Genomic DNA, 10,880 nt, shown 5'->3' with positions numbered 1-10,880 from the left:
ATTCCTCCGCCTGACAGCTGAGACACACTGGAAGGGCCTCTGTATTTCGCGAAAAAAACATTCCCCCCGCTGACAGCTCGGACCCACCAGCTATATCTTCACACGCAAGGAAGTGCCTCCTTATTAGGCACACAAAAATGAATACCCCCTTCTAGCTGGGACCCACCATAGTGGGAGGCTGACTTGTGGGCCTACTAAGTTGATGGGGATGGAGGTCTTTGTCAACTTAGTCAACATGAATGATTCTAGCTCCAGTGATGGTACGATGTCCATCCAACGGTGGTAGTACTTCTTCAACCTCTGGTCTTGTTGCTCCAGCCGCCCTAACCAGCGTCGGTCATGTCGCGTGCTCCTGCTTCCCGTGGTCGGCTGTGATGCCGCGGGGGCCTCACCGCCCCCTACTACTCCCACCGCTGGCCAGGCCCTGCGGTGACGGCAGCCTCACACCGCAGCCGAACCAGTGAACCATCATACTCCTCTCCGCGGGGGCATCCACTGCCGCGTCTTCCCCAGCTCCGCGTCTTCCCCTTCCTAGGCCTCACCATCATCCACCGCCCTGGTGCTCTTGCCGCGGCGTGGTTAACATTGTCAAGGAACTACTTCCATCGGAAGAGTACTGTATGTGGAGAGGCTGACAACTGGGTCCACGGCCGCAGCAAGGAAGCGCCTCCTTATTTCGCGGAAAATAATGATTCCTCCACCTGACAACAGGGACCCATCGGACGGGCCACCGTATTTCATGAAGAAAAAAATGTTTCCCCCCTGACTGCTCGGACCCACCAGCTACATCTTCGCACGCAAGGAAGTGAGTCCATATTACGGGCAAAAAAATGATTCGCCCCCTGACTGCTGGGACCCACCAGCTACATCTTCGCACGCAAGGAAGTGCCTGACAGTCAGGACCCACCCGGTCGAAGCGTACGTAGCGTTGTCATTCTGGTCGTGAACGTGTACGTACATACTGTGTCACAGCCCAGTTATTGCTTGTAATTATTTGCATCAATGTGCATTCATGCATGATGTTTAAATTTATGAATTTGGAATTGAGGGAATTCTCAAAGCCTCAAAATGACATAAAGGGCAAGAACCCTAAACATTTCATTCATTGAACCAAAATGCTCTTCATTAATGTCTGGTATTTTGGCAAGGGCTTAGAACCAAACCAAAAATAATGAACATTTTCAAAGAATTATTCTTGGACTTTGAATTTAAATCAATAGTTATTTGAGTTGGATTGATATCCATAATATTTAGGATATGAGTTCAAATATTCTGAAACTTAGTATGTGGTTTTGGTTCTGACCATTTAATCCACATATAAATTTTTAGGATTTTACAAATTGGTTTGGTTTGTAAATCAAATCAAAAACATATTGAATAAATAGAAAACAAGAACTAAAAGAAAAACAAAGAAGGAAAACCACTTGGGCCTTCTTACCTGGCACCCCCAGCCGGCCCAACACCGTGCGGCCCAGCCGCCTGGCCCCTCCCCTGTCGTCTTCCTCCTTGCTAGGAGGACGAGCGCGTGGCCGACGCACGCCGGAGCGCGCCCGGCCACCTCTTGCTTGCCGCTTTGCCCTGGCCTCTTTGGATGACGCCACACAGCCTCCCCGACCCCCTCTCACTCTCCCTCGTCCCCATCTCCTCCTATGTCTCTCTCTCCCGCGATCGCCGCGACCGCCCGAGAATGCCGACGAGCACCTCCGTGGCCACCAGCCCTCCCTCGCAGCTGCCAGGTCCAGAAGCTCCGCCGTGTCGCCCTCAACCTCCTCGTTGAGCCAGGCTTCGCCGGAGGCCCTGCAACGCCGTCCCCGGCGTCTTCTTCAACCTCGGTGCCCGGAGATCCTCTCCTCGATTCGCTGCCCTCCGGCCGTCCCCGAGCCTGCCAAGCCCTCCGTTAGCCTGTATGTGAGCTCCCCCGCCTTTTCCCCTCCTCCCCGAGCTCGTTCCTCTCCTCTAGCCGCCTGTACCACTGGAGCCGACAGCTCCATGCCGCCGGCCATGGCGCCACCATGGCCAGAGCCTGAACCAGCCGCTCCCGCATGCGTCATCGTTCTCCTCACCTCCCCATGAGCATGTAGCCACCACCAGCTCCTCCCCACGTGCCCCCTAGCTCCAACCCGAGCACGCCCGTAGCTCCGGCCGTCGCTCGACCCGTCGCCGGCGTCAATTCCAGTGACCCCGCGACCTGCTGCTTTCTCCACTAGATGCGCGGGAGCAAGGGCTATGCCATGGTGCCCTCAGCGCGTGAAACCGCCGCCTGTAGCGCATTTCTGAGCCGCGCCGCCGCATCTGGCCTCGCCGGCGTCGAGCCGCCAATAGGTATGACCGAGCTGACCAGGGTTGACCCCCCTGGGTCATTGACATGTGGGTTCGAGGCCCTGTTAATTTAGTTAGGTGCTAATTAATTTTAGTTAGCCACTGACTCACACACATGTGGACCTAGCCCTAGATTAGTTTAGTTAATCACCTAATTAGGTCTAACAGGCACTGTTAGCTAACAAAGTCACTGACCAGTGGGTCCCACTGGTCAGGTTTGACCTGGGTTGGCGCCTTTGACTTGCTGACGTCACACCAACGTCATGCTAACGCAGTAATCACTTTTATGGTATTTAAATAGATCTTAAATGATTTATTTATTTCAGAAAATACCCTAAACTTCAAAAATTCATAGAAAATAACCGTAACTCCAAATGAAATAATTTATATATAAAAAATGATCATAAAAATCCAATCTATCCATCTTTACTGCTTTCATGCATGTTTAAACTTTTTAACCTACTATATAAGTGAAAACATGATAATTGCATTTTAAGTGCTTAATGTGGAGCTTGCATATGAACCTTTGGTTCATATGGACTTCCTCTAAATTGTTGCTAGATGCATTAGCACAAATCATAACATCATTGCCATGTCACATTCATGCATCATATTGTGCATTGCATTGATTGTGTTCTTCCTTATTTGCTAGTAATTGTTCCCTCTTGATAGACGTGTTCTGGCAATGAGATCGGTGACACCGATGAAGAACTATACTATCTTCAGAAGTGCCAGGCAAGCAAAACCCCGATGTTCATTCCGATACAATCCCACTCTCTCCCTCCTGCTCTCTTTTACAGCATTAGGACAACAAAGATTCAACTGTTACATGCTGCTGTAGCTGAACCCCTTTTCCTCTGCATGACCTGTCATTGCCACAGTAAATAGATGAAACCCACTAGCATGAGTAGGAGTTGTTTGAGCCCTGATGTGCCTACTCATTCATGCTTGTTTGTCATGCCTGCTACTGCTTAGAGTTGAGTCAGGTCTGATTCATCGGGATGAATTGGAATGGTGATGAACATGTCCTACTGTGTGTGACCTAAGTGTGTTGAACAAGATTTGGTAAAGGTATCGATGAGAGGCCATGTAGGAGTACAGGGTGGGTTGTTTCATTGGAACCGTCCTTAAGCACCGAGATCTGTATGTGTGATTTAAGAACCAGTTACTACCATGCATTGGGATCCTTAATTGACCCTCTCAGCTTCTTAACCACCCTAGTCCTCTGTCCAGGAGTTGCAACTAGTTTCCGGTGTTTGTAGGATATGTGTTGGCGGCTGTCGGTGTCAAAACTGGCGGATCTCGGGTAGGGGGTCCCGAACTGTGCGTCTAGGCCGGATGGTAACAGGAGGCAGGGGACACGATGTTTTACCCAGGTCCGGGCCCTCTTGATGGAGGTAAAACCCTACATCTTGCTTGATTAATATTGATGATATGGGTAGTACAAGAGTAAATCTACCACGAGATCAGAGAGGCTAAACCCTAGAAGCTAGCCTATGGTATGATTGTATGTTGTGATTGTTGTCCTACGGACTAAAATCCTTCGGTTTATATAGACACCGGAGAGGGTTAGGGTTACACAAGGTCAGTTACAAAGGAGGAGATATCCATATCCGTATTGCCTAGCATGTCTTCCACGCCAAGTAGAGTCCCATCCGGACACGAGACGAAGTCTTCAATCTTGCATCTTCATAGTCCAGCAGTCCGGCCAAAGAATATAGTCCGGCTGTCCGGAGACCCCCTAATCCAGGACTCCCTCAGTAGCCCCTGAACCATGCTTCAATGACGATGAGTTCGGCGCGCAGTATTGTCTTCGGCATTGCAAGGCGGGTTCCTCTCCAAATTCCGTGTACCTGTCGAAATAGTGTCCGGCCTCTTGTGAATGTTGCACTCCTTGGCTTCCACGCCCAATAATGGCCACTTTCCACGTGTCGAGCAAATGTGAAGAGCCAGGGTGTTTTTACATTTACCCCCCCCCCCTAGCTGTGTGAATGAGCTGCCTATTAAAAAGACGAGGATTCAGATCCAAATCACACCATCCTCCCTTGGCGAGCCTTCATCGGAGCGCATTCGACAGAGATCCATTCCATCATGGCCGGTCGACGCAGCTCCTCCTCTCACTCCCCTAGCCCCAAGCCTGGAGATTGGGAGAGATGTTCCGTCCCGCACATCAAATTAGTGATGCTTCAGACCAAGGGATTTCTTGCCCCAGCGTACATGGTCCCAGTTCGAGCCGGGCTTGCCACCTATAATGGCGGAGAGCAAGCGGAGAGCCTTCCCAATTCCTCCAAGGGAGAGCGGGTATGCCTTGTCCCTTATTTGGTAAGAGGGCTCGGATTTCCAATTCATCCGTTTCTCCGGGGGCTCCTGGAGTTCTACGGCCTCAAGTTGCATAACCTTACGCCTGCCTCCATGCTGCATATGACGGGATTCGTAGCCCTTTGCGAGTTGTTTTTGGGCTGTGAGGCTCATTTCGCTCTATGGAAGAAGTTGTTTTGCCTTGTGCCGCATTCTCAGAAGGGGTCAATATATCAAGTGGGCGGAGCCGAAGTGTGGCGTATTGCTGGGACCGGATACCTGTCCGGAACCCCAAAGAAGACGTACGAAGACCGGCCTTCAGAATGGTTTTATATAGAAGACGTCCCCCTCCCGGGTCCTATTAGAATCGGCCTTCCTAAGTTCGACCACGCCCCTTTGCAGAAGCATCGGAGCTGGCGTCCATGGAGCTCCCTGGAGGAAGATGACAGGGACATTCTTTACCTGATGAGCCGGATAAGTTTTTTAGCTCGATCTGGATTGACCATGATCGAGGTCATGGCCATATGTATTATGCGGGGGGTGCAACTGCTTCAATATAGAGGCCACCCCATGTGGGATTTCAGCAGGGAGGATGATGCCACCCGCCACGGCCGCAAAGGGCCGGGATCGGCTGCTGATCTAATAAAGATCTTATCCACTTTGTACAAGGGAGAAGAAGAGGAGTTCCTTCGTCTCAACCCGCAGGGCGGATTTTCTATGTACAATCCTCCGAGCTGGGTAAGCGGAGACTTTTTCTTGCCCATCCGTTTCGTATTCCCATAGTTAAGTATTCAGTCTAGCGATTTCATCGCAGGAGCTGCGCCAGGCTATAAAGGAGATAAACAGCCCTCCTCCACAACCCGAGGACCCTGGACGGTCCCTTGACCCGGCCTCCTAGGAGGATCCGGACATATCTGTGGAGCTGATCGATGGGGTATTTTACCAATCGAGTAACGACAACGCTTTGATGGCCATTACGGCCGATTACCCTGGGCTACTTCCAGCCTCACAGGTGACTCAGACCGAACTCCCAGCACTTCGAAAGGGGATCCGTCCTTGCGTTTTTTTGATTGTCGTATAACAGCCGTGTTTTGCAGGGGAGGTCCTCGAGGCGGAAGGCCGAGCCTGCGGCGACTAGCCAACAAGGGGCCGCGAGGCCAGGCAGGCTGAAAAGACCCGCAGACTGGATTGAGACACCAGCGCAGTGGTATGGCGTGCCGTCTTTATTGCAAGACATTATTCTCAGAGGCATATTAACGCCCATGCCTTCTTTTCAGGAAAAAGAGCGCTCGCCGGACTATACCCAGAGAGGCTACCAATCGCGCCTCCACCAGCCAGGCTCCAAGGCCGGATTCGGAGGCGGGAACGAATGCGAGGCGTGCGTCGGGTGCTCCTCCGACAGAGGATGCAGATAAACTGTCTGCCACCAATTCCGAGGTGGAAAGTGCCATGAACCATAGGCGTCACCGGACTGTTCTTCGTGACGCTTGTTTCTCCCAAGAGGCATTGGATGCCTTCAACTCGGGAGATGCATACCTCCGTGCCGCTCAAAATGGTCTAGCAAGAGCCATGGAGCAGTATGTAAAAGACATACGGGTGAGAAAATTTGGTGATTATATATATCAGTAGCCCTTGAGACTTGAAACAGTTAGAATAACTGATTTAAGGATCATTTGTTATGCAGGTTCTTACCAAAAAGAATACTCAGCTGTCCCAGGAGCTGGAAGAGTGAAGAGCCCAACTTCAGGCTGCACTGGCCGCAGCGGGGGAGCCCAAAGAGAGCCCCTCTGGTAATATATCCTTCAAATGATAAGTGTCATATAGGATGCGGCGTATATGCAGATCTAACGATAAAATTGCAGATGACGCTGGAGTAAATCTGGATAAGCAACAGCTCCTGCGCCAGCTCAAGGCTGGTGAGAGCGTGCTTATGAGGGTGAGGCAGGAGAAGAATGAACTCCTAGACGCCAACACCAAGCTGGGCGTGGAACTAAAAGATGTTCGTGCCCAACTGTCGGACTCTGTTAAGGAGAATCGGCGGCTTCGACGCGGCATATTTAGTAAGTGCTTGACGAACTTTGAAAAAGAGTTCGGCGAGGAAGCTGGCTGACAGAGTTATGTCTATAGGTATGCTAACAGGTCGTCATGCCGAGGAAATGCCCGGTTCAACGGGTGACCTTCTTCCCGAGCTCTCACAGCTGCACGAACGAGTTCGGTAGGTGATGCAAGGCGTCGCCCAGACCTTGTGGCCATCCGTCTCCATACCCGAAGGCCTTGGAGAGCTTGCAGAAAAGCTGAAGGGACCGCGGCGGCGCTTCCGATTATGGAAGATATCGACCTGCTGTCAGGGCGCCAGGGAAGCCTGGGCAATGGTGAAGACACGGTACACGAAGGCTGACCCGAACCACATGGCCGAAGTCGGACCTGTGGGGCCCGATGGGAAGGAGATCCCTGTGAGCTTAGTGTACTGCCAAGTAGAACTGGCCGCAAAGTATTCCCAACAGGACTATAGACTAGATAGCCTATTGGATGGAATTGAAGAGGAATTCAACCAGTCAAATTGACTATGTAATTTAAAGCGACATGTATAATGCCTTCTAGCCGGATTGTAGATCATTTGTCGTGGCGGACCTTTTCACTTCAACCTCGGGACCCGACGGTCCGGAGTGTATCCGAATACCCTCTCGGTTATTTAAGAACCGGGGCATGCGTGGAGACCAGGCGTAGGGGTCATTAGTGCTTTATCAGACAAGTGCCCAACTAGTTATGTTATATTACATGGGTAGTAAGAAACATCTTCCAGGGAGAATAGTTCCATCAAGGGTTCCTTTCCCTGGGTAAGCATGCCCTAAAGTGCATGTCCGGACTGCGATAAGAAGCGCAGAAAAAGCATCTGGGGGCAGATATGGATAATAAATAAAAGTCATCCTTTATTCACCGACTGAATATTCCCTTAAGAACGCTAGCTTTCGGCTTCACCCAGTCTGAGGTACACATCCGGCTGACCCGGTGGTAAGAATCGCAGAGGTGCTCCCCTTATGCCCTAGCCGAATTAACGGGAACGTAGGGCATAAATACAAGAGCCAGGCAACCTAGCTTGGCCAAAACTTAAGTCATATCGATGCATATAATGGTGAAAAAAGGTACATGCGGAAGTATAACACATGTATTTGGGCGTGAGGCCCAGGTAAATAATTTAAGCTTCTGTGAAAGAAGCCCCAAGGTATGGAGAGTGCGGCTAGCGCATTTGTAATGTACAAGTGAGGCACAAGGTGACCCTTGAAGGCCTAGAGAAATAATAAGAAAAAGAAAGAAAGGGAAACAAGACAGATGATGCATATGCAGAAAATGGACAAAGGGAGGGGACTAACATAGAGTCCGGTGCTAGGCGTAGAATCTTCGAAGACTGGCTGTATTCCATGGGTTCGGCTCGAGTTGACTAGTCGATGCATCCCGCGGTCGGTACGCTCCACCGGTCAGAACTTGGTCGATAATGAAGGGACCTTCCCATTTGGGCTTGAGCTTGTTCTTTTTCTTATCCGGCAGTCGTAGAACTAGTTCGCCAACGTTATAAGTTTTGGCCCGTACTTCTCTACTTTGGTATCTGCGAGCCTATTGCTGGTAAAATGCGGAATGGGCTTTGGCTACGTCACGCTCTTCCTCCAAGGTGTCCAGATTGTCCTGCCGATCGAGCTCGGCTTCTCTTTCTTCGTACATGCACACTCGAGGTGAGTCATGAATTATGTCACAGGGCAAGACTGCCTCTACGCCGTACACCATAAAAAATGGTGTATATCCGGTACTATGATTCGGCGTGGTCCGCAGCCCCCAGAGTATAGAGTCGAGCTCCTCTACCCAGTGTGTGCCAGACTCCGTTAAGGAACGCACTAATCTGGGTTTAATGCCGCTCATTATAAGACCGTTTGCTCATTCGACTTGACCGTTGGTTTGTGGGTGATAGACCGAAGCATAATCGAGCTTGATGCCCATTTTGCTGCACTAGAGTTTTACCTCATCGGCCATGAAGTTCGTGCCGTTATCAGTGATGATGCTGTGGGGGACACCGTAATGGTGTACAACCTCAGATATGAAATCTATCACCGGTCCGGATTCGGCTGTTTTAACAGGTTTAGCCTCTATCCATTTGGTGAATTTATCCACCATGACCAATAAGTATTTTTTTTCTTGTGGGTTCCCCCTTTAAGGGGTCCAACCATGTCAAGCCCCCAGACCGCGAAGGGCCCTGTAATGGGGATTGTTTGGAGGGCGGTGGGTGGCATGTGGCTTTGATTTGCAAAGAGCTGGCAACCGGCGCAACGTTGGACCAAGTCCTGTGCATCTTCCTGGGCCGTTGGCCAATAGAATCATGTACGGAAGGCCTTGCTTACAAGAGCCCGGGCTGCGGCGTGATGACCGCCGAGTCCGGCGTGAATTTCTGCCAAAAGGTTCCGCCCTTCCTCTTCGGAGATGCACCTTTGAAGGACTCTGGTAGTGCTTTTTTGGTACAATTCTCCCTCATGGACCCTGTAGGCCTTGGATCGCCGCACTATGCAGCGTACCTCATTTTGGTCCTCCGGAAGTTCCTGGCTAGTTAGGTAGGCTAGGAATGGTTCTGTCCACGGGGAAATAATGGACATTATTTCGTGGGCTTAATGTGTTATTTCGGTAGCGGAGCCTCCGATTGTGTTAGAGAGTTCGGTGTCGGGTATTTTGGCCGGGTCGGCACTGTTGTTACCGGTGTCCCCTTCCCATGCTACGGATGGCATGAAGAGCCTTTCCAGAAATATGTTGGGAGGGACCGCGTCGCGTTTTGCGCCGATGCGGGCGAGGATATCCGCTGCCTGATTGTTTTCCCGAGCCACATGGTGAAATTCGAGCCCCTCGAACCGAGCTGACATTTTTAGGATGGCATTGCGATAAGCTGCCATTTTCGGATCCTTGGCATCAAAGTCTCCATTTATTTGGGATATCGCGAGGTTCGAATCCCCGCGCACCTCTAGGCGTTGAATGCCCATGGATATTGCCATCCGGAGACCATGTAGAAGGGCCTCATATTCGGCTGCTTTGTTGGAGTCCGTATACATTATCTGTAGTACGTATTGAACGGTATCTCCCGTTGGGGACGTCAAAACGACACCAGCCCCTAGACCAGCCAACATTTTGGAGCCGTCGAAGTGCATGATCCAGTTTGAATATGTGCCGTACTCCTTAGGGAGTTGGGCTTCCGTCCACTCGGCGACGAAGTAAGCCAAAACTTGCGACTTAATAGCTCATCGTGGCTTGTAAGTTATGTCGAACGGGAGGATCTCAATGGCCCATTTGGCAATCCAGCCCGTTGCGTCGCGGTTGTTTATAATATCGTTAAGTGGTACTTCCGAGGCTACCGTTATCGAACACTCTTGAAAGCAGTGTCGCAGCTTCCGGGATGCCATAAATACCGCGTACGCTATCTTTTGATAATGCAGGTACCGTGATTTGCATGGAGTAAGGACAGTGGACACATAGTAAACCGACTTTTGAAGGGGGAATTTGTGTCCGTCCACTTCTCGTTCGACGACGAGCACTGCGCTTACTACTTGATGAGTTGCCGCAATGTATAATAGCATTGGTTCGTCAATGTTTGGCGCGTCCAGGACTGGGTTTGTTGCCAATATGGCTTTTATTTCGTTGAGTCCGGCCGTGGCGGCATCCGTCCACTCGAAGTGTTTGGTGCGCCGGAGGAGGCGATAAAGGGGTAATGCCTTTTCTCCCAAGCGGGAGATAAAGTGGCTTAGAGCCGCTACGCATCCGGTCAGTTTTTGTATACGTTTGAGGTCTGTTGGGGTAGCCAACTGTAACAACGCTCGGATTTTGGCCGGATTAGCTTCAATACCTCTACTGGAGACAATGAATCCCAGGAGCTTTCCGGCTGGTACGCCAAAAACGCATTTTTCCGGGTTGAGCTTGATGTCATATGTTCGTAGGTTATCGAATGTGAGCCTCAAGTCGTCTACTAGAGACTCGACATGCTTGGTTTTGACGACCACGTCATCTACGTATGCCTCCACTGTTTTGCCAATCTGGTTTGCCAGACATGTCTGAATCATGCGCTGATATGTTGCGCCGGCGTTTTTGAGCCCGAAGGGCATTGTGTTGAAGCAGAATGGGCCGTATGGTGTGATGAATGCCATTGCGGCTTGGTCTGGCTCTGCCATTTTAATTTGATGGTAGCCGGAGTATGCGTCGAGGAAACACAATGAATCGTGTCTTGCGGTAGCATCAAT

This window comes from Triticum dicoccoides, chromosome 3A (genome assembly GCF_002162155.2).
Source record: "Triticum dicoccoides isolate Atlit2015 ecotype Zavitan chromosome 3A, WEW_v2.0, whole genome shotgun sequence".
NCBI classification, from domain to species: domain Eukaryota; kingdom Viridiplantae; phylum Streptophyta; class Magnoliopsida; order Poales; family Poaceae; genus Triticum; species Triticum dicoccoides.
Note: the sequence above shows the minus strand (reverse complement) of the source record.